This window comes from Condylostylus longicornis, unplaced genomic scaffold (assembly GCF_029603195.1).
Source record: "Condylostylus longicornis isolate FDR11 unplaced genomic scaffold, ASM2960319v2 ptg000077l, whole genome shotgun sequence".
Classification (NCBI taxonomy): Eukaryota; Metazoa; Arthropoda; class Insecta; order Diptera; family Dolichopodidae; genus Condylostylus; species Condylostylus longicornis.
Window position 1 is genome coordinate 1,196,403 of NW_026578045.1, and position 26,672 is coordinate 1,223,074.

General features: G+C 23.8%; 1 protein-coding gene across 2 annotated transcripts in view; it reads right to left on the bottom strand.

Moving 5' to 3' along the window:
* The window catches only part of LOC129612790 (protein still life, isoforms C/SIF type 2), a 279,580-nt gene that overhangs the window by 72,636 nt on the left and 180,272 nt on the right, over nt 1-26,672 (bottom strand). The window lies entirely within an intron of this gene.

The window sequence follows — 26,672 nt, forward strand, 5'->3', positions numbered from 1 at the left end:
TGTCATATTTGTAACAATATATGCAAAGTAGAAATGTATTAAAATAGATATTAATAGTATAACAGTTAAAAAATTTTTTACTCTATTTATTAATTTAAAATTGTAAATATAAAAAATTCTAAAATTTTAAGGTGTGTTTCATAAAATGAAAAAAGCAGTTTATCATTAATGTTTTGCAATGGAGTTATGCGTTTTTTAAATTTAAATCCAAAATTTATGTTTACATTGAATTCAGCACTTTATGCTTCAGTAAAATAGAATTTAAAAACAATATTACAGCAATTGTAAACTTATAAATGATTGAAACTATCTAGAAAGCAAAAAATTTGGGCACAATTAAGAAAAAATTTACTATGGCAGAATTTTTTTTGCGGCAAAAGATAAATGTGTCGTCTGTAGGAGCAGGAGATATTATTTCGAAAGCATTTTGAGAACGAGCGGCAGTAGCTAACGTATAGTTGTAAATATTGTGTCCTATGTTTATTAGTAGTTAAAATAATAATTAAATACATTTGATGAAAATAAACTTGAATATAAATAATCAGTTGGAAAGTGTGTTAGAATCGAACTTAATATATTAATAAAATAAAATCGTGAAATTACTCATCATTTGCTAATAAGATTTGATGATCTTGATACTAGATGAAGATCTCGTCTCGGAGAGGCAAGTCAGAGAACAACTAACTAAAGCCAGAAGAGTTCTTGGATTGTTCAAATTGATAAGAGATACTCGTAGAGTACTGCCTAAATTAAAACGTTTGCAATATTTTAGCATGTTTCACCCAGCGATTACATACGATGTACATGTGTGGAGAAATGTATGTAATAGAGACATAACACTAATGCAAACTGTATAAACTAAGGCGATCAAAAATTTATTTGGGTATTAATATATAGTCATAATAACCGTCATACGAGATTTACATTCAAATCTAATAATAAATTGTAAGTTGGCAATAAAAGTGTATTCATTATGCAGAGACAATATAAAAACGAATATGACAGTCTCTCTAAATATAGTGGCACACATTCGTATAACACGGGAAATGCGGTTAAAATTCATAGATAAATTGTATCTTAAAACTATATTTTTTTTTTTTTTTTTTTTTCCTTCTTCACTCCTCGCGGGAGCATAGGGCCGCTACAAAGCTTCGCCATCGCACTCTGTTGTGGGCCATGTTCTTGATTTCTGCCCATGTGTAACTTGTTTCTTTGTCGACGGTTCTGCGCCATGTATTTTTGGGGCGCCCAACACCTCTTTTTCCTTGAGGGTTCCATTCTAGTGCTTGTCTGGCAATTGCTTCAGGTGGACGCCTCAAGGTATGCCCAATCCAACCCCATTTTCTTCTCTTTATGGCCGTCGCTATATCCTCTTGTTTGGTTAGGGCCCACAAGTCGGTATTACTTATACGTTGGGGCCAGTATATCTTGCAAATGGCCCTTAAACACCTGTTTACGAAGACCTGAAGTTTGTTTGTTGTGTCTTTCTGGGCCAGCCAGGTTTCTGAGCCATATAAGAGGACCGATTTCACACAGGCGTTGAATATTGCCAACTTTGTTGCCCTTGTTATATGTGATGACCTCCAAATCGCCCATAATCTACCAAACGCCATCCTTGCCAGTTTCAACCTATTTTCTATGTCTTCTTTGGCGCCTCCTGATGTGGTTATTATGCTGCCAAGATAGTTGAAACTTGCTACATCGTCTATTGGTCTTGAGTTGACGTCAAACGGGACTATATTCGTTGTGTTTATGCGGAGCGATTTGGTTTTATTGACATTTATTTTGAGCCCCACTTCTGTTGCCTTACTACACAAATTGTTGAGTTTAGTTTGCATGTCTGTATATGTGTGGGCCAACAGGGCAATGTCATCTGCATATTCTAGGGCCTCAAGACGGGTCATTAGGTTCCATTGTATGCCTTTAGGGGTGGATGTTACTTTACGCATAACTTCGTCCAGAACCACATTGAACAGTAGGGGGGAGAGAGGGCATCCCTGCTTTACTCCAGTTTCTATTTCGAATGGATCACTGAGTTCATTATTGTGCAGGATTCTGACTACTGACTCATCGTACAGAGCCCGTATGATCTTGATGATTTTTTGTGGTACTCCTCTGTTAGCTAATGCCCCCCAAATGCTTGCGCGTCTAACAGTGTCAAATGCCCTCTCGAAATCGACGAATGTTATGAATAGGGGTGACCTCCATTCTACTGATTGTTCCACTATTAGTCTGAGAGTGTTTGACTGGTCAATGCAGCCTCTTTGCCTTCTAAATCCGGCCTGTTCTTCTCGTAATGTTTCTTTTAGCTTGTCCTCAATTCTTGCGAGGATTACAAGTGCCAGAACCTTATTTACTGAGTTCTGCACGGTGATTCCCCTCCAGTTAGAACACTCTCTGAGGTCACCCTTTTTCGGCAACTTCATAATTATACCCTGTTTCCATGAGGTTGGTATTATTTCGTCTTCCCACACACTCTGCAGAATTGGGTGAAGTATTGCTACTGCACTCCTGGTATCGGCTTGCAGCAACTCTGCAGGGATGCCATCAGGACCTTCTGCCCTACCTTGTTTCAATCTTTTAAGTGCATCTGATATTTCATTCTGTGTGGGTGGGCTTATGCTTATTCTTGAATTTTGGGTATACGTAAAACTATATTAACAGTCGCATATCATCATTTAGTATACTAATACAATAATATATTATAAAAATTTACTAGAAAAATTTCATATAAATAAAATGTTAATTAAAAATTTTTCCAAAAATATTACTTATTGTTCTATATGTACATAAATTTTAAATATATCAGATAGCTAAAATAGAGAGGATGAAATCATAATGATTAAATTATTGTTTATTCATAATATTCTACCGCTTCTACTACAACCTATATAGTTAAATTATGTGGTAAAAAAAATTTCAGAAAATAATTATGTTATACTCAGCAAAATTTTATCTTAAATTCTCCCTCTATATGTAGTGGGGATAATTTCTGTATTTTAAAAATTTCCATGACATTTATTCCAAATAAAAAATTCTAATTTAATTACCGAATAAAAGTAGCTATAACGATAATTTTTAAAATAAAAATTTAAAAGGATAAATTTGAAAAAAAAATCAGAAAATTTTTTTCACAAATTTTTATAAATTTTAACATTGACGATAATTGATAATTTTTTTTTCTTTTTTTTTTTTTAATCGCGTATGCTTCAATTCAAGGTCTGATATAGAATAATATACACTACTTTTCTACTTTTATATATTACAAATTGTTATATAACATAATAATAATCACTTTTCATATGAAATCCTTCTTTTTTAATTTTAAAACAGGATGACACTTTTGTATTATACAGTAAGGATATAATAAGTACATTATAATATTATTAATATATTATAAAAAATAAGTGAGCCGATATTATTGTATATAAAGGAAATTTACGAGAAGAATATTAGCTGAAAAAAAAAGATTATCCTTTATTTTCATCCATTTTTTGTTTTATTCTGAATAGGTGCTCTTATAACACTTAATATTATGATATATTAAGCATTATATGTGTATAACAATATACGAAATTTAAAAATAAATTTTTTTTTTTTGGTAATTATCCTTCATGTTTAATTTCATTTAATTATACATATATATGGTAATAATGAATTATTATAATTCTTATGAAGACATTTTCATATTTAATTAAAATAAAAGTGAAGAAAATTGGTTGCAGAGAAAAAGAGAGAACAGAATAAAATGTTAAAAAGTTAAAAATTACCAAAAATTTTTCAATTATTGAATTTATCCTTGATTTTATTTGAATTTATAAATGTTAAAGAGTTAAGGTGTATATAAGAGATGAAAGTAGTTTTTGAATTAAATATTTCTTTATTATAAAATATATAATTGTTATACAAAAATAATTTCAAAAAAATTAAATTTCAAAAAGAATTTTATTCAGTTTTAAGTTTTTCAAAGTTATTTGAAATGAAAATTAAAATGTGGTGTACAAATTAATTGCCTCTGTCGTCAACTGAATTTTTAAATAAAAGCAAAGAAATGATTTTACAAGTATTGCAATAGAAAATGTTATACATTTGTTAAATTGGAGTCTGAGTTTTAAATTTCATGAGAATAATTCAAAAATTAAAATTAAATTAATAAAATTTTATTTCCATTGAATGAAAATTATATGTAATTTGAGATTAAGTTAGTTGGGTATATTGTAGACGTTATTCAGAACAGATACGAATACTTAAAACATTTATACTATTTGTGAATAAGATTTGCTATTCAAAGCAATACATTCATAACAATATGGAGGATAATTCTTGTTCGAACATATTATTGTGGCAGGTATTGTATTGACCTAATGACATTGAATAATGATTAATTATTTGGTATGCAAGTAGGAAAAACTTTCAGAGTGAAATTTTAAGTATGATTTTTATTATTATTACTGGGTGTGACTTTTGAGATTCCTTTAATTTTACAAAATTTTTAATAGTATACTTGAATTTAGATTTAATCGAAATTAATTTTAAGGTTTCAAATTTCTTAAAAAACCCAGTTTTCTGTTCAATTTTTTATGTTGTATATTAAATTTTTCACGGATATTGTGCAAAACAGTGACATTACTATTAACTTAAATTACTATATAAACGAAATTAGAGGAAATTCTCTATGTTATAACTGAAAATTATCCTTTAATATTCAGAAGTAATACAAGAATGTTGAAGATACTAACAGCGTATTTTAATTATAAGGCCGTCAGGGAGATGAAATGGATATTTTTTTTTTTTATTTTCTTATTGTTTTCTTTATACTTTTTTTATTTTTATATACTTACTTTGTAATAAGTACTGGATTATTTTTTAAAGTGAATCCTTAAAATAAATTTTCAGGATAAATAGTTTTTCTTTGTAATTTTTGCTTCTATTTTCTATTCTCTTTTTCTTTTCAGCAATTTCAGTTTTTTTTCAGTTTTAATTTTTGTTTTCTTATAAAATGAAAAGTCACTGTACTTTTTCCATTACTATGAAAGAAAACAGTTAAAAAAGAAAATGCTAAATTGAGAATAGAATGAAAAAGTGAGAAAACAAAAAAAAAAAAAAAGAGGACGACGAAAATAGCAATTGTTTAAAAAAAAAATTTTTTTTTTTTTCCAAAGTTGAAAATGAATATAAATTTTCAGCTTTTTTTTCATAAAAAAAAAATTCAGGATCTTTAATTTACTGCAGTTAACTATGATGCATTTTCATATATCAAATTTACTGCGACTTAAGTAAATATTATTTTGAAAATCTTCAGTAAACAAGCTAATTCAATTAGTGTCATGTGCGAAACATTAAGATTTTAAAAGAGCTGACCAAGATAAAGATATTACAGAATTAATTTACTTGTAAGGAAGAGTAGATAATCTATGATTCAAGCGTTAGAAACCCCAAAATACCATTATTTAATTTTAAGAATTCCTTCTTTTAGTAAATTTAAATTTCTGATTTATTTTAACAGTAGCTACTACATTAATAATAAAAACAGTATTGTAAATAAATTATTGTATATTTAACAGTATAAACTCTTAATTGGCATGTGGTTGTGATTTTTAATATTGTGAATTTTATTAATCAAAAATCCTAGCACAAATTTTGAACGATTGTTAACAAATAATCAAAAATTTTAATTATAAAAATAAAAATTGTAAAATTTAAATTTTTAAATTTCAAATAAAACAAGGTGCAATTTTAGTAGGAAAAATGCAAATAATTTAATTTTGCTTTAGCTAGTCTTATTTAAAATCAAATGAGAGGTTTGGAATAAAATCTTACAAAATTGAACGGAATGGTTTATAGTTTTTAGTCTAAGGCTTTTAGTCTAAAGCTATAGTTTTAGTCTTTAAATCTGTTAAAATTTACAGTTTCCTATTCGATGTTTTGAACGTTTTATTTTAAATATATTGAAGTATATAGGTTTTGTTTGAAGACTGATTGAAAATTAGGGTCATAGTTAATTTTATTTACATTTAAATGGAGACTGGAACAAAAATTTTACCTCTTATGTGATGGCGAAAAAGTTTAATAATCATATTTGCTTAAATAACAAATATGGAGAACATTACATGTCTATACCCTTATGTCTTTATACTTTTTTTTTTTGAATTTTATAGTATGTCTATGTACGAATATCCTTTTTTTTGCCTAATTTTACATATCATATTCATATATACATAAAAAATATTAATGAAAATATTTGAATAACATTAAAAAAACAAAAAGTTATACCGAAAATAAATATAGACATTAAGCAATTTAACTTAAAGTTAATGGGAAAATGGGAGAAAAAAAATAAAAACAAAAATAAATAAATAAATAGGAGAATATTATAAAATAAACAAAAAATAGTAAAAAAAAAAGCAAAAACAAAAAAAGAGAAAGAGATGGAAAGAAAACTTTTCTAATTAATTTGTCATTTTTAATGATGGCCTCAAGCATGTTATTATCCTTATTTTAGTTAATTCAACTCATACTGAAATTTTGTTGTTGTTGTTGCTGTTGCTGTTCTTGGGTTGCTTGTTTATTTTACTTTTCCTTATTTTTCTTGTGATTTTTTTTTGTGTCTCTATGGGATATTAGATTGTTCACTTTTTTTTTTTTTGGTTTTGGCTTATATTTTATATTTTCCTTTTTTTATTTTTGGCATTTTATAAAAAAAAATTAAACGCATATTATATGCGTCTTCTTATGAATACACCCAAAAAAAAAAGAAAAGGTTTTATTTTCAAAAAGAACGAGAACGAGAGAAGAAAAGGGGGAAAAGGAAAGAGAAATAACTTTTTCTTAATTTTTATTCATAAATTCATGAAAATTGTTTTTAGTTGAATAACATCATAACCTGTTTTTTTTTTTTTTCATCTGTGTATTAGAGAAGAAGTTTTATTGCATTTGTAACAAATTTATAATATTAGTATGACGTATAACTAGTAGTTAGAAGATGTATTACAGTCGGATCTCTATAATACGGATCATAATTTTACAAAAAAATTAGTTAGGGTATAAGAGAGAGCTTCCGATCGGGGGTATGAAAAATATATTAAAGATATATTTAAGGCAAATTGCAAAAAAAACTAAATCGTGTTAGCAACAATTTCGTCTTACAAGAGTTCTTATTTAAGGAGTTTGAGTGCATGAGTTGATATTTGAGAATAACACAAAATTCAATGGTTGTGAAAGAGTTTACAAAATTTTTTAATGTAAATAATATTTGTTTTTTGTTTTTTTTTTGGTTTATTTCATTTAAAAAATACCTGGCGCCCTGGCAGAACAATATAATATTTTTATGCTGTTTGTTACATTTTTGCATTATTTTATTCAATTTTAATTATTTTATAAATTTTAATTGATTTCTTTCAATAATTTTTTCTTGAAAGATTGTATCTACTTGAAAAAACATTACTGGCGCCCGAGCAGAAGCTCATTTTAATCTTAATTTACTTTAATATTTCTTGTCTACTAATTTGTTATTATTTATTTTAAATGTTCTAAATAAAGTTGTCTATAATAAATGGTGTATATGTATTTTATATCTGTTATACTTTTTTCACTGTATCAACTAGTAGTTGAATATTATTAATGATAATATTAGTTGGTTTTAACTTAACTACTAAAGTAAGTTAAGCAAAAGAAAAAGAAAAATTTTTTTTTCTGTTTTTGTTTATTAGTTTACAGGATTCCAACAGTTTTCTGAAAAAAATTTTTTAAATTTTTATTTAGTTATTTCTTGTTTTGCGTTTTTTTTCTCTCTATTTTGTTATTTTTATATTTTTCTAAAGTTTGTTGGGTTCAATTTGTTTTTCTGTTAAGGGTTTATATTATGTTTAATAGTTTGTAAGTATTATGTGTGTTGTTATGTATGTTTATTATTATTAAGAAATTTTAAGCTGTATTTATTATTATATAAAATCATATAGGGTAAAAAAAAGAAAAAATTTTGAAATGTTTCTCTCATACACAATCAAACACAAATGGTAGAGGGTAACATTATATTGCATTGTGCATAACATTTTGTTGTTTAACGAACCCAGACTTATTAAATATAATGAAAAGTTTTCTTGTTTTTTTGTTTTGTTTTTTAGAAATTTTCATTTAATTGAAAATATTTTTTGAAACTTTTTTGAAACAAGCACGTCATTTTGTCGAAAAATCGTTGATGCATAGTCAATGTTAGCAAATTATTTTTTTCTTTTTAAATTTATCTATAATAACGAATATGAAATTAATTTCTACCGTTTTTATACAAGAAAAGTTTTGAGATATAATTTTGAAAAAATATTTTTTAAATTTTCTTACAGTTAATTAAAAATTTCTTAAATTTCATAGGAGTTTTTCTTTACGTTGTATAAAGCAAAATTGAAATTTCCTTCAGGTTCGGCATATATTGTACTTTAAATATTTTATTAATGTGGCCCACATGTTCGAAAAATTTTATTACGTGAATAAAAGTAAGATGATGCTATAAATATTTTTGCTCTTTAAGGGTATAAGAAATCAAAATTTCAAATTTCTTATAAATCTGGTAAAATAAACCGGTTAAATTTAGTTAAACGTTTTGCGTTTCCCAACTATATTCTTGAATAAGTATTGCTTTGCTTGAAATTTGTTGGAAAAAGAATTACTATTTTATATAGAAGGTACTTGAATGGGCGCCAGTAATTTTTTTATAACTTGAATATCAGTAACTTGAATAATTTTTACTTCGCTTGAAATTTCTTGAAAAAAAAAATTTACTGGCGCCTATGCATGTACTTTCTCTTTTTTAATTCCTATTTAGTTTAGAAACAGATTTATTTAATGAATGAATAAAAATATTTTATGATTAAATCTACAAAGACTACACGCAGCCGTTAGTTATTACGCGCATAACTGTTCTATACATCACTTAATGTGAATATTTTGTAGCTATAAATTGTTTGCTATATGATTTTCTGAAATTTTATATTATGATTTATATATTGGTAGATTATTTTATAATCTCTGAATTAATATTTTTGTACAACATGTTCTCCATCACTGTTCTAAAATAGCATTATAATACAAAGTAATAAAAATAATAAGAAATCTTACTGACTTAGGAGCACAAAAACAGAAATATATAGAAAATTTTATATTTTTGCTGTTTTGCTCTTCTTCTTCTTCTTCGTTTTTTTTGTGTATGTTTCATATTTCTGTTATAGGTACTTGGGATAACTTTATTCAAAAGATTTATTCTATTAATAATGTAATATACCAGAGTTAGAACTCTCTGTTGGATGTCAGTGTCTTAGACAGGATGTTAAAATATAATAGCTTAAGTGGTATGAAGTTTGCAAAAGAAAAAACAAAAAAAAAAAACAAAAATAAAATTGAAAATGGTTTTCTATTTCTCCATTTTCTTCATTTTTTTTTTGATTTTGTAAAAAAAAAATTTTTGTTTTTTCATTGAAAAGGACTCTGTTAATTTTTGAAGTTGTCTTTCTTCTATTTTTTTTTTTTTTTCATTTTGTTTTTGTTTTGAAGAGGGATATAATTGTATTTGTTGTTCTTGATATTGTTGTTGTTTTATTTTATTGTCTGGGTAAAAATAAAAGAAAAAAGTTTATATTGTAAACGATGAAAGAATTTAAAAATAATTTTCATCTTTAAAAAAAAATAAAATGAAAAATTTTTATGGTTTTTCGTTTTTTTTTTTTTTTTTTTGTTTTTTAATAATTAGAGAGGTAAATAACATTTTAAATTTGATTAGAATTTAAGTTTAGTAGCAAAATAGCTGTATATAGTATGTTGAAGGAAAATTATTATAAAAATTTAATAAATTTTTGGAGAAAAAAAAGGAAATTTTGAGAAATTGTATTTAAATTTTGTGATATACAGCCATCGTTTCCCGATGACAATGGAAAATGGTGTTGACATTAATGTAATTACAAAAGCAACGTGGAAAATGCTAGGAGGCGATTGAGGTGAAACTTTATTAACAGAGAGGTTGATCAGATAATGATAAAATAACAATGAGTAGATTGGACCTTTTCTGCTTCCATACTGCATTTTCTCATTTCAAATCTCAACAGTGTTGAAAAAGCACTACAAGCTAAAACCACACATATTGGTCGTCAATAACTCTAGGTATATTTTATTGCCAAAATTACCAAAAAGAGTAATTCAAGAATTTTTAGTTTTAGAATTTCAAATTCTAATACCCTGTTATAAAAATTATTTGATTTATAATTGTAAAACATTCATAATTTACTTTCCATTCTATTTTTATTTTCCAATTTTCCAACTGCTTTTGAAAATATTTCATTAAAATTTATTGAAAGTTTTTGAATTCTGAATTAAAGTAGAATTTATTTCTTAAAAAAAGGATAGAACTAAAATAATAAATTTTTCATTTTAATTCTAGTATCTTCCACTCATATCTATGTGATGAAATGAATAAAAAAGAAAAAACAGAATCTTGTAGGAAAAAAAATTTTTTTTTAAAAATTTTTAAATTAGATTTTAAGTTGAATTTTTTTTTTTTCAAATACCACATTTTAAAATTCATAATTCTAAATTGTATTTGGTATTGAAGCATAAGAAATTTTATTCAGTGTTCTATTTCTTCATTATATATGAATAAAATTCATTATATATGAATAGAAATTTAGAGAAAATTTGAAATATTATTATAAATTTTCGATTTTGTTTATGATATTCCAATATTATTAATGTGCTTCTCATATTACTCGTCATAATTTCGAAAGTTATTATAATATTAGGATTCAGTATTGAATTTAATTTTCGAATGCAATTTTAACTTTAATTGAGAATTTCATCTTAATGTAGATTTAACGTTAATTTACTTTATGAAGTAATTGAAATTCTAATGCTGTATAAATGAGGTTGAAATTTCATATAGACAATTTAAGATTTGCCAAGGAATAATTTATTAAAACATCTTCCATTTTAAGACTATATATCGCAACATTTTATAACTTCAATATTTTTATAATATACCCTAGTAATGAGAAAATAAAATTAATTTTGAATTTCGTGTTTGTTAATTAAAATTACGTTTCTATGTATTAAATTATGTTATTATATCATTTTGAATGAAATTCTCAGAATAAATAGAACCTATATTTCAAGGATATTATTTTCTAGATTGCAATATATATATATATATGTATGTACATTTCTACCCATTGATTTGTTGTATAAGGTGAATAATTATAATTGCAATATTGATGAAAAAAAAATAAAAAAATTATGTTGCATATTTTTAGGGGAAAATAAAATACTTGTATTTTCATTCTATTTATATTTGTAATATTCCAATAGTTCGATATTTACAAAATTTAATTAATGAAATTGAAAATTTGCATTTTTTTTTGTAGCAAAAAAGAAGAAAATTTAAAATTCATTTATATACATAACATAAAATTTTAATTATATAGGTGAATATGACAATTTTGTCACGAATTATATTCAGAAAAGAACACAAAAAATAAAACCTATACAACCGCAATGAATTTTTATGAATGAATAATTTGGTTTCAATTCGATATAGCGTTCATCAGCATCAATAATTAAATGAAGTGATTATTAATTTTACCAAGATTTTTATGTTATGCATTTTCCCTTAAAATTATTTTAAATTTATAAAATTTGTTGGTACTTATAATTTGTTGTTGAAGAAGGTCTATTTCTTAATTATAATTGAATATTTTCGTTGAAATTTAGTTAAAGAATTCGTTAAGAAAATGAAAGTGTGTAAGTGTGTATAAGGAAACCAGAAAAATATTTGATTATAAGGTTTTTAGAGCGTAAAATGAAAAAACCACAATATTTTGATGAATGAATAGAAGATGAAATATAAAATACAAAATTAAAGAAAATTGTAATTTAATTAATATTTTGTGGAATTATATCAGAAATATTTTCAGAATTCTATACTGCAGTTTCTGAATTTTTAAAATTTGATTGAATTGTAAAGAGGAAAAATTGTTCAAATTTGTCTATTCAAATTCAAAAAGCTGTTTTAAATGTTCGACTGTCGTGTTGCAAAGGGTATAAAAGGGATATTAAAGGGGTATGGAAGAAATTTGTGTTATTAAATATTGAAGAAATAAGCAGAACCACACTTAACACAATTTTTGAGCATTATTATTTAATCTACCAATTTGAATAAGAAGCTTATTAATTTTCTTTGAATTTGAAAATTAACATCACATTAATGATGAACAAACACTCTTATTGGAATTTTTAAATTATCATTCAAGAAACGCACATCACTTGTGGCTATATGGTGACCATATAAATTTATTTTTTTTTTTAAATTAATAAACTAAAAATAATTTTATGGCCATAAGTAAGAACAATATTAAGCTATTAGTTATTTAAATCGATTTCAAATTTTTTTCTCTCCCGGATTTAACCTCAATGCCAAATAATTTTATTATTGTTATCACTCTAAAACAATTCATTATTATATTATTTTAAATATAGTAATATTTAAAATAAATTGCTAATAAAGTATATTATTTGTTCTATTCATAAATTTGAAAATTTTCTATATTTTTTCGACTTTTCATGTTAAAAACCAAAATTTTTATAAAATTATAAAATTGCATACAATATAGAGATAACCACAGAAAATAGTAACGATCAAAAATCATTCAACTGTAATGCTTCAGAAGCATTAAAAACAAAAAAAAAATTTGAAATCCATTGTAATTTTTTTACATTAGCCCGAACAAAATAAAGTAATAATAAATTATAAAAACCAAAATAAAATAATGGAAAAATGCCAGTTAAAATTTGTAACAATAATGTTTTTTTCTTGGTATAGCCAGAGTCGGATTTGGTTTGTACAGGGGCTCAATTTCTGGGATGTACGAAAATGTATACAGTTGCAGCAGTACACCATAAATGGTTTACATATCAACAAATAGTAGGTATTTTCGAATAAGGTCTGTTATTGTAAATTTTATGAAACAAGCTGTAAACCCGAAATGAGAGAACGTCAATTTTACAGCAACAGGCACATATTAAGACTTCAAATTCTTACTGAAATTGGTGATTGCATATTGAACGGTAAATTTTCAGAATTTTTTAATATTTTAAAAGAAAGAGTCAGTTGAGTCAGGATTTTTTCATATTTTTTTTGACGATTTTTATTCGAGCGAAGTGGTCTAAGAAGTATTCTAAGCCAAGGTGGTTTTCTTTAAGTAGCGCATTTTTTTAAATGTTTCAATGGTATTTCGTTGGCGTTCTAATGTTGTCGAGTGCCTTATTAATTTACTAAAATTTTATGCTTGTAATTGAAATTTAATATTTGATTAGGAACTCTAGGCTGCAACTTCTTTAACTTAAGACTAAATCCGGCACTATTTGTTGAGCACTCGTTTTGGAAAGAGTCTATAGGTCTATATAATAATTTACATAATATTATTTAATTTCTAGGAAATCATTTGCATTTTTTATTTTACTTTTTGTTTTCTTTTCATATAAATTTCCTATTCAAATTTACATTGTGTTTTGCAATGGTGATTGATCCTTTAAATAACAACCGGAAATTACTGTATATGTATGCATTGTTCACTTTATTATATATACGTATGCAATAAGTATTAGTTTTTTGATTTATTTATATATGTAATTATTTTAATTGTTTTTTTGGAAAAATAAATAATTGGTATAAAAGTTATTCTAATTTGTATGACGTAACAGCGAAAAAAAAAAAATTAATTTTTTTTTTAAAATAAATTATTTTTAGAATAAATAGAAAATCAAATAAATGTTTGAAAGAATTTTTTAATTACAAAATATAATTGGATTATACATGGGTAACTGTGAATAACATTTTGTGTTATAAAATGTAATTATTTGCAATGTAATTCCAAAAAACAATCAATATGTTAGAGCATGATTGCTTTTTATTTAAAAATTTTTGTTATGCAAACATCACGCTATTATCATAAGAAACATTACGATAATGACATGTGGAAAATTTCGAGAAAATCCACTCACTATTTAATTTCGAGCTTCCTAGCTAAGACCAGAACCCGTAGCTATTTTAAGCTTTTTTTGTTTAAAACTTTTTTTATTTAAAAGAACAATAAAATCTACATCAAGAGAATTTTTGTTTTTGAAAAATTTTGAATATTGGCTCCAAAATCTTAATCTGAATCAAAAATACAGCTAAAAAATTTAAGCTCATTTATTAGGAAAGTTTATAATTGTTGTTATTTTTAAAAACAAAAAAATTACGGGCAGAATTTTCAGACCCATATAGGTATATGACCACCATTATAAGGCATATATTTCCTATTGGCATATATAATTCTATTGTATTTGTTATGAGCTGTATCTCTTGATATATCAAACAAAAATTTGCCGAAATTCGTCTTACCAAACGTAGAAAAATGATGCGACTAATCATATACAATATTGGAACCATAGGAAAAAATTAATACATGCTTTCGGTAGATAACTAAAAATGCAATTGAATATTTAAAATTTTCATTTTTATTAAATTTAAAACGAAAATAAAGGATTGCTATATGGAAACGAAATTTTCATTTTTTGAATATTGCCTCCAAAATCTGAATCAAAATTACAGCTAAAAAATTTAAGCTCATTTATTAGGAAATTTTCATTTTTATTAAATTTAAAACGAAAATAAAGGATTGCTATATGGAAACGAAATTTGACACGTAATTCAATTGACTCTTAATGAACTCTCATTTATTTTACTATAAAATTTAATAAAAATGAATTGAGAAAATTTAAGCCAATTTATGCAATGATAAAAATTTTCAAAAATATTAAAATTTAATTTTCACTAAAACAAAAATTTAATTTAGTTTTCATACAACAAAAAATTTATTCGGGTTGAATTATAAAAAAAAAAAATTTCCTAAATTTAATTTTTTTTATTGAAATTGTCAAAATTTTAAATTCAGTTGTCAAGTAAGTAGAATTTTGCGAGTAGATAAACTGTATAGTATCTGATTATTTTGATCTTGATGTGTTAGGGGCGATATGAAAATTTTTTATTTAACAAAATTTTCATTTTTTATTCCAATTAGTGTGAATTTTTCTTTTTTTTTTTGCATTCATATAAATTGCAAATTTAAAATATTATAATAAAATTGACACGTAATGAATGTGAATTCTGTGTTATTGCTGGTATATAATCAAAAATGTTGATAGAGAGAAAAAAAAGTTTTCATTGAAAATTTTATTAAAAAATTTATAAAATCTCCTTACTTACTCGTCAACATTTTATTATTGGCAATATTCTGTTGTGTACGGGCAATAATTTCATTTGGATGTTGCTTTTTCATATGAAATTCAAGTATAAATATAAATTTATTATTAATTTTTAATTTATTTTCATTTATTCATAATATTATATTCGTGAAATCTTTATGAAATATTTTAATCAAAAATAATTATATCTTGGTCTTAAAAGGATCAATATGACGAAAAAAAAGTTTTAAATATTTTCAACTGCATTTTCTGACCAAGCAAGGAGATGTAGGATTTTTTTTAAGTCGAATTTTTGGAAATTTTAAACTATAACACATAGTTGTTGTATGGCAATAAGGGAAAACCATCATGCTGCAGTTTGAAAAAAATTTTGAAAATCTTGAAATGAAATTTATGACCAAATCAAAGATGTTTGAACGATTTCAATTATTTTGTATAGTCTGTGCTAAATTTGTAATTCATTTCCAAGGATCTAGAATTATTTCGTATATTTTTATTTCATTAAAAATATTTCAAAATATTGCAGTATTGCATATTTTCCAAATTTATTTGTGTAGCATTCTATTTTTGACATTATTGTGAAAATTGGTAATAATATCAGCGGATTTTATTTTTAAACTTCAATGAATTCATTAGTAAAGAAACAGTGAATAAAAAAAAAAAATTAAATTGAATTTTTCCATTTTTTTTTAACACACATTAAAGTGAGGGATGCATCATGTATGTACTCGTAGATTTGTAGGTATGAAGATATAGAAAAAAATTTAGCCCAGAATTAAAATACCTTTTAATACATTTTTATTTTTAATTTAGTTTAAATAGCGGTTTTTTTTTTTTAAATTTGTAGTGTCCTTTTGATATTTTGCTTTTAATTTTTTTTTCTTTCAAATTTTCTGTTGTTGATTGTTATCACCCCATTTTAAGCACCTCTTTTATGACAGAATAAATATTTTTATTTTGTTTTTTTTTTCATTTTATTAAGGGAACAAAATTATTTTAGTAATGAAAAAAAAAACACTAAATAAAAACGAAAAACAAAAAATATAATTCAAGTGACAAAAGCAGATTTTATTAGAGAGTTGGTTTTTTTCTCTCTCTCTCTCTCTCTCTCTCTTTGTTTTTTTTTCTGATTATTTTTCATTCTTTTCATATTTTTGTGTGTTGCCATTATTTATTAATTTCAATATTATTGGAGTTATTTTATGTTTTTTGTTGATACCAAATGTGGACATTATTAATTATTGAGAATTTGTTGGGTACGAAAACAAGGAGAGTGAGATTATAGTAGTCAGAAATTCGTATTGGCCGAGAGTATTTAAAAAATTTTTAATAGAATTGAACAAAATTGAAATAAATTTTAAACTAATCGCCAATCAATTGATTCATGATTTTGAATTCACTAAACACTAGGAACTCACAATATGTCATATTGAGCTGTAGCAAAAATTTTTTTTGGAAATTTTCGTTTTCTGGCTAAACGAGAAGAGGTAGAGTGATTCTAAGTGTTTTCTATATTTATTAAGAACTCACGGATTCTGCCAATCTATGAAATCGCGTTTGGGCACTTTCAGGAAATATTGAATATTTATCTGTATAATAAGGAATTTTTATTCAGGAAAAAAAAAGAATTCATCAGAATAACCCGTGTAAGCTGGAGCCGATTGAAGAAATTAAATAAAATAAATCTGAATGCTAACAGCAATCTACAGCTTTTCAATCCGAATCTACAGCTTCGCAATAAGTCGAATTCAGTAATACAAAATTAATTTAATTTCAGTAACAGAAGTATTAACTTAATTAAATGGATAGCTTTTTATGTAGTCCAGCGGGGCAAAACTATTCCTTTCAAAAATTTTTTTGAGAAATTTTTAAATAAATTAAAAATTTTTCTAAAAAAATATAATACAAATAAACAAACCTTAAATAAAAGAGGAATGAAATGGAAAAATGAAAAAAAAAAAATTTATGAAAGATTTGATGAAGAAGGCGAAAAAGTGAAAAATAAAAAACAAAAAACGGCAACACCCATAAAATGACCTTTATATATTTTAATTCAGATAACAAAAAAATATAAAATTTATTTTATTTCCACATTTTTATTTTGTTTTTCTCTTTTATTTTGTTGATTTAACTTTAAAAGGTTGACTTTTACATTAATTATAACTCTTTGCCACCCCGAAAATAAAAAAAAAATACTGGGTGGATAAAAATTGAGAAGAAAATAAATAAAAAAAAAATTTTATTTTATGGTTAAATGAAGATTCTGTTTTGTTTTTTTTTTGTTTCTCTTTTCGTTTTTGGTCCCGAAATAATACTGTAAGCACTTTTAAACAATACACAAATGGACATATGAGGTCAAATAAGCTAAAAATAAATAAAATATTCATATAGTTATTTTAAGCAAAAATTTTAGTAAAAAAATAAAACAAAATTTTGAGGCAGTATATTATTATAAAAAAAAATATTGCAGATATTTTAGAAATTTATAAAATAAATTCCAAAAATGGAAAATTCTGCTTTTAAAAATAAAAAAAATAAATTAAATTTTATTGTTATTCATTTAAACTATTTTAGTGCGAGTGCATAAATAAATACATTTTATTAGATTATAATGTTAAGTAAAGTGATTTATTGTACATACAGAGAAAGAGTAGAAGTGAGAGGGAGATAGGAAGAGAATATTAATAAAAAGATTTAAAGGGGCTATTAAAATTTCTATAATTGAATTGAAAATCATAAATAAATTGTGTTAAAAATGGGGGAACAAAATATGGTGAATAAAAGAAGTGTTAATTGTTTTCATTAGATTTATAGTTTTTGAAAATTTTATGGAAGGACAAAATAATTTTAAAATTTTTGGGGCATTGCATTAATTTATTCTTTTTTTTTCAATAAAATTTTAAAGTGGTATTTAAAATATTTTCTATATGAGGAATTTGTAATTTTTTATTTCATAATTTTTTTAATTTAAATAAATTAGAAATATTAAATTGAAGGTTGAACAATTTATTTTCGGGTTTTTACTGGAAAAAATATTGGAATCCCTATAAATTTGAATTCGAATCAATTAATAATGAATTAATTTAAATTTAGAACATTTTAATCAGTTTGATTGATTTTGTTAAATTTTGCATATTTTTAGGGGCAAAATAAATAAATTTGAATAAAAAATTTTGGCTTTTAATTCTAATTGCTAGTTTGAAACAATTTATGGGCTTAGGATGTAATCAAAATTTAGCAAGTTCTCTGATTTTACAGTGCAATTTCGAAATTGAATTTAATTCCACAAAACTTTATTTAATTCTAAAATTTTTTTGTTAAATTAGATAAAAAGATTTTTTAAGATCTATTAGATACATTAGAAATGAAAGAGTATAACAATAGATGCAGTAGTCTTTTAAATTTATTCCTGAAACATCTTAGGCCCCTTAAATTTGATTAACATGAAACTAGTACATTTTTGACGTTAGCAATTTTTTCATATTACCGAATTGTTGTAAACTTTAAAAATTTAACTTTTAAACACAACGTGTAGTTGTTTATCTTTATTATTAATATTTCTTATGAGATAAACTAATGGAAATTGCTTCATACAATTGCAGAACAGATGGATGTCGTAATCAAAGGAACGAGTCAAGACAGAGTAAACACTCTTCCAGGGTAAAAAGCAAAAATGGTCACTTTTTCGAGTTCAATTATTTTAAATTTTTCTATATAAAATTCATAAAATTTCTTCCAATTCAAAAATTGTAACAGATTTTTAATAGAATTCACCAGCTCACCTTCAAATAATCAATCATACAAATTAAGTTTTTAGTATAGCTTTAATTAATTATATTTTTCAATTCTTTTACTCTAATTATGCATGTATATATATATACATATATACAGATAAATTAATTTCTTAAATAAGAGCAAGAGTATACAATTTACTTTTAGAATTAATCCATTAAATCTACATCATTTCAACACCAAAACAATTATTATTAAATTTATTCATTGTTTATAAATATAGGCAGGATATAATTATAATGTTATATAACATGTTTATCTTAAAATATGTATACTATATATATGTATTATATATATATATAAGGGTATATATGAATGTTTCAATTACATAACAACTATTATTATTTTGAATGATTGTTTTGAAAGCTCAATGAGATCAATGATAATCAATGATGTCATCGATCATCAATTAGACAAAAAATAAAAAAAAATAATAAAAAATAATTTTTACTTTTATTTTTTCATTTTTATATTTGTATTAAATAATTTACTTGTTATATATATACATACATATCCTGTCATTTACTTGTCTATTTCAATAACATTAAATTTATTTTCATTTTATATCTTTAATATTTCACACAAAAATGTATAACAGTATATGACTATATACAACTCTAATAATATTGTATGAAATTCTATAGCTAATATTTTAATGATTTTCACTCGATTGAAAAGATTTTCACTTCATATTCAGGATAAACAACTTGAAATAATTAGGTATATTTTATGTTTATATATAAATATATGTTTGTGTATATTAAATAAATTATACGATATAATAATCTCTATGATACGTAAACATTAATATTATGCTTATATTTGCAATAATATGTATTATGTTTGTGTATATTATAGTTAATGTTATTCATAGTTTTAAACTGGATATATATATATATATATATATATATATATGTGTTATAAGTTTATGGAATACAAAACCTTAAAAAAAATATTTTGAGATAATTTTTATAATATTTGATAATATAGTAAATAATAACCATCAGAATCATAATAATTATGTTAATAGCTTTATATCTATATTATTATTATTATATAATATATTCCATTTTATTACCTTTCCCCATATCTTATATAATCATAGTAATAATAATAATCAATATTAATTTTATACAAAATGTATATTATATGCATATATGGAATATATAGGGTGTATAAATTTTTTTTTTTTTTTTGAATAGATTTAGGATTTATGAATTATTAGTAAATGCATTTGATTCATAATTATTATAATATATGTATAAGTAAATGAATAGAATTTTATTTGAAAACTGAAACAGTTATATTCATTATGATGCAGGAAGATGGACAGACAGTGTTACTATTTTGTGTTCTACAATTTGAGTGTGAATAAAGTGTAAATTTAAGAATTTTGTTTTTGCTCGAAAGATTTCATTTTCCTGTTATAATTGCTTTAGAGTTCATATACATATATTACTCTTCAAAAGATTATTAATTAATTAATCAATATTTCACTATTTACTTAATCTGTTATTAAAATTACAGGACAAAGTATAATTTTGTTCAGGACAACAATTCATTATTTTGAGAACAAAAAAAGAAGAGAAAAAATATGATGAAATTTACAAAGAAAATAAAATATTTGAATAATTTTATAACATTCTGTTCACAAAATCCAAAAAAAAACTGATATTAAAAATAAATATTAATTACTTTTCCTAAAATCTACATTAATATAGTTTCATATAATAATCTGTATATATAAACAGAAATATATTAAAGTAACATACAATATTGCATAACTGTTATAATTTTATGAACTGTGAGAAAATTATGAGTTCATCTTATACATATATACAACCTAATTTAATCTAGAAGGTTAAATATATTTACATATGTGATTTGGTTTTCAACATTGTTTTGTTATGAGATAAAAAAAAAAAATTTCTAAAATTGTATAGGTACCTATTATAAAGGTGTACATAATAAATAGGATTCTTAGGTATATAATGTAAATATTTCATAATAATATAACACAATATGTATAACATATTTTAGTCAGTATATATTTAACATAATATATAAGTATGTAAATTGTGTGTTGAAATATGTAGATATGAAAATTGAATTTGATTGAATTTAACTCCTACTCTTGTATACATTTTCAATTAACCTTTATATTCTCAAGTGTACCTTTTTTGAATAGAAAAGTATTATATTATGCATGCTTGAAAAAATTTGAATGAAGAGAAAGAATAATAGAGAAGAGAGTGAGAGATATAGAATGGTAGTGATGGTGGTTGTGGTGGTACATGATGAAGAGATGAGATTTTAGAATATTTTGTAAAAGATACAAGTAACAAGAAAAAAAAACACGAAAGAAATGAATAGAATGAGAGAGAGAGAGACGATGAGAGGAGATAAACGATGATCATAGGTAAATATTTGTTTTTTTTTTCTTTTTCGTATTCGTTGTGAGTTAATGAGAAAGAGAAAATAAATAGGCATATAAAATATTATTGTTTTCTTCCTTCTTTTAACATATTCAAATGTAGATGCTGTACTCGTATATAAAATATAGAAAATGATATATAAAATAAATTTATATTTTTGTATGTCTAATACGAGAAAATCTGTAATATTATGTAACGAAAGATTTAAAATATTGGTGCCGCCACTATTACCTTTTATGTTCATTTCTTCAAGTTTTCTCTTGTTTTTCTTTTTCATTTTTATTGTGACTTTAGCTAATGTGTTATACAGAATGATTTGTTACACACATATGCACATTTATTAAATATCAACAATGTATTTTATTTTTATTTTATTCATTTTTTGCTTTTTTACTCTTCTTGTTTTTATGTACTTTAAGATCTTGAATAAATAGATTCTTTATGGAAATAGAATTTTTATTTTTTTTTTTTTTTTTGAATAATAACTAGATTTTATGCATGAAGAAAAAAGGATTACCATATTATCTAGGAAAATATTTCTAAGTTTTGGAATTGATTCTAATTGGGCTTAAACTCTTTTGATTAACTGTTACAAAAAGCACAGATGTATTGTTCAGAATTATTATTAGGGCTTGCAGTTCGATTTGGATCATTCACACTGAAATATGAAAGCGGTCGTATACGGCTAAAAATATCTGAATTCAGGTGGTTATCGTTATAAATATATATCTAAATTATCAGTGAAATTTAAAAAATTAATTGAGTATATTCAAGAATATGTGGCCTCTGTAACTTTTCATAATATTGTAAACAATGTTAAATTCAAAATGAAGTCTAACTTGTCAAATTTTGAAATTAAAATTTGCTGCATAGCTTACGTGTGTAGCTTGATTGGGTTATCAACGTGGTATCAACAAATTCGCTTCTCTTTGATTTAAATTCGCCTTTGACTATGATTTGGCGACTGTAGTAAACTTCTTTCCATTTACAGAAAGTATGTAATTTTATTTTTACAAAAAAATTGAAATTTTATACTGTTACAATTTTAATTTTTTTTTTTATTTCTTACATTGAATTTTTTTTCTCCTAAATTATTCTTACCGAGAACAGAAGGGCAAAAAATAAAATGAGAATAAAATAATAAAAAAATGGCGGTATTCTTTTCCATTCAAATAGAAAATTGAAATTACATTCCGAGATCAAAATAAAAAAAAAAGTGGAAAGAAAATGGTAAATGATTTTTACAAGAATTACATAATTTGAAATATTTTTAGAAATCACATATATCGTATATGTATATTTAGTGTATAAGTGGGTAGTTATTTATAAATATGAACTCAGTGTGAACGACTAGTATGCATATGAATAAAATGAGAGAATACAAAAAAATTGTTAAAAAAAAAAACCAATCATGCAGAAGAAGAAATCAAATGTGTGGTTTTTTTGTTTTGAAAAGGTCAGAACGATGGTTATTTGACCTTAATAGTTTGTAAAACTCTTCATTTTGATTCGAATTGAATATGTGGGTGATTTTCATTTTTTTTTAGTATTTTATACCCCAATTTACTATGTATTTAATGGTAGTCATTACAGGCAATTTTGTTACAATTATGATAAAATTGTAAATTAAAAATTTCTACATTTTAAATTTTAACTTCGAATATTTTCAATACTCAGCATTTTTCAGAATATACCTATAGAAACATTACTCTATTTGTACTCAAAAATTTAAAAACAAGAAGAGAGAGGGACCGTTAACCAAGTAGAGATCACGTTTTCATTTACAAGTAAGTGAACTCTTGCCTTGATTTCACTGGTATATTTTTCGTATAACTTTCAATGTACATTGACTATATTGATTACTTTTACATTATAATTTTTCTGAGTGCATTTATTTCAATTGATATTTTTTTTTCTAATAATTTTAAAATATAAGTAACATAAAAATTATTTTTAAAAGTGACATTTTACTATAATAAGTAAAAAAGAAATAGAAAGCTAGCTATTCTCCTTAAAAAAGTTAAAAATCATACTTTGACACTTTTAGTAAGATGACATCGTAAAATAAAGGAGTTGTCATATTAAATTTGAAAAATAATTTAAAAAATTGTCATGGTAAAAGTAAAAGATTTTTTTTTTTTCAAAGTTTTACGAATCAAGTAAATTGATTTTTTAATATTAATATTTTTATATTTGAAATATTTTTCATAGAAAAAGAGAAATTTCTAAGAGAAATTTTTTGTTTAAAGACTCTATTTTCAATAATTTATAATAAATATTAGAGAACTTAAAATTGAATTCTGTATAGAGTGGAATTGCAGTTTACAAGTATAAAAGAAAATATTTGTTAAATAAAATTTGTATTTAAAATAATTTACTTTTTCCTGTAAGAAATTCATTGTAATTTTTGTTCGTTCTCACAGTAATTAAGAGTATTTTTCTTTTCAGAAGAGTAAAACTGTAAGAAAACTTTTTTGAGTATTGAGAGTAAAATTGAGAGTAAAGCATTCTGTCTGTACCGGTTAATTGAAAGGAAAGTATTCGGTTTATTATGGTATACTACGCTGTATGTATAGTAAAATAACAAACATTATTAATAATAAAGAGAATTAACGAAATGGATCACCACTAGTACACAGGGTCGCCGCTTGAAATAACACAAAAGTAGCAAAATTTTGGAAAAAAGGGGTAGCATACTAGCAAAAATTAAATTAGAAAAAATAGCATAAACGTAGCATATTTCATTTCATCCATCTCGTTTCAAAGTCAAACTTAAGAATATTTCATTTCAGTGAATTTTCTCGACTTTGCCTCTAAATTTTCGAACTTACGAGTATGCACATATATTTATATAATAAATTAGTTTATTTTCTTAAGAATAACTCATAATTAAGTTCTTTGAGCGAACATTATTGCTTTTACTATTTCTATTTTATATTTATTTGATAAATTATTTTTGATTAAACTTAATTATGAAGTAACGCATTCAGCCGGATCAGAACCATGTGGCAAACTAAAAATATTTATAGCAAAATTGAAAGAACAGTAGCTTCAATACATAACATTGAGCTGGAGCATTAAAACTTTAAAAAATGTGCAAAAGAAATGATTATGCAAATGTGAAATATAAATATGAACTGAATATTTTATTTGAAAATAGTAAAAAAGTAATAACTCCGAAAACTAAGTAGAAATTCCAATTGAACACAAAAAAAAATAGCAATTTTGCTACTATTTAAGTAACATTGTGAAAAAGCTACAGTAGCACACTAAATTTTGTCATATTTTTATATAAAAAATGAGAGATAAAATGTCGCTTTTGTTGCTTGTTTCGCTCAAAAAAATTCTCTTTTTACATTTAAAGGTTATTAAATTTCTCTTAATTTTCATATTTACAGACATTTAATTTGTAATTTAACATTAATAATGGCAGCTTTAATTTAAATTTTAAATTAAATTTAAAACTTATTTTAAATGGTGTCTTTAAAATTAAATTTTCTTCCTTTAAAGACCTTCACAAATTGAAAGAGAAAAATATTCCCGTATTATATTATGTACATTAAAATTTTATAAACTTAAAATGTCGAATTATTTTCAATTTCAATTTTTCTTAATATATGTAAATGTAAGTATAGTAATTTTGTCACATAAAATAAGTATGTATAAGCTTTTCGAAGAAAAAAACAAAAATCTACATTTTCTTTTTTTTAAAATTTTTCAAAATTTTAGAAAACATAGAAAATAATTTGAAATCTTTATTTTTTATTTTCCTTCTAAATCTTGTACTTTTGGTACACTTCTTTTTTTTTTGTCTCTAACATTTTTACTACTGATTTATTTATCAGACTAGTCAAGTTTTCAATTCTAAAAATAAATCGAAGTACCTAAACGTATAAAGTAAGTATAAAAAAAAATTGCAATTGAAGATACAAAAAATATTATTGAAAAACGATAACTAAAATAGAAAAAAGAGAAAAAATATTGAATTGAAAAATTTACTTTTCTTTTTTTTACGATATTTATTTGCGCGAATAACGATAAAACAGAAAAAGAAAGAAAACAATAATGAAAAAAAAAATAATAATAAAAATTGCTTTGAAGTTTTTAAAATTTTATTTTTTTTTATTCTACATTTACTTCACCTATGTACACATATTGTACATAATGTATATATACAATTTTATATCAAGGACTCTATATATTACCTGTATGAATAAAAATACATATATACTTACAAGAGTTTTTTTACATGGTGTTTTCTTGGATTTTATATATAGAATAATCGAATTTCTTTAATGAATAAACGAGATGAGAGTAAATTTTTTGTTCAGAAAGGATTATACCAAAGGTATTGAAAGCAACTGGATAGCGTAATAAGTTTGGGTTAAGAGAATATTCTGATATAAGTGGCGGTTTTATAGTTCAATGTCAACTTTTTGTGTTATGTTTTATGAATGAAAGGATGTAATTGAAAAAATAAATAATAATTTCAATTCATATGCTTTACACTACATTATAATTGATTGATTTAAAGGCATTTTGAATATATTCAGTGTTCAAGTAAGGGTATTGAATTTCTATGTAAATTTTTAGTATAATAATTTTAAAAATTTGAACAGAGAACAGTTTGAATTGACAGAAATTTGAATTTTAGAACAATTTCGCTTACAATATTTATTAATTTTGTAAGGAGACAAATATTTGGTGCTTAAAATATGGTAGAAAATTCTTAATTGTAGTCCTCATGCGAATATAAAAAAAAAAATCCGGATTTTCTTAATAGATATTAGAAATATACTCGCAATAAAATGATATCGGAAACTTGATATTTCTCATGCATTGTGTGAGTGAAGCACTCAATATAATATGAGAAAACCTATTATTTTCATTTTCAATTTTTTTTGTATTTCTGTATTTTTTTTTATTTAATTTTACTTCTGGCTGTGATAACAATTTTTTTTTTATTTTTTTTGCAATTTTTTTGTTTCTTGTTTGAGAAAAAATAAATTTTCCATAGCTAAAATGTTCACGTAAATGTCATATTTTTATTTTGTTAGTTAACACATGCACATATGACATACGTAAAATATCCTTTACATACAATATAATGTATGTATATATATCTAATTGAAAAATAATCAAGATAAATACATGAGTTTTTTCTTA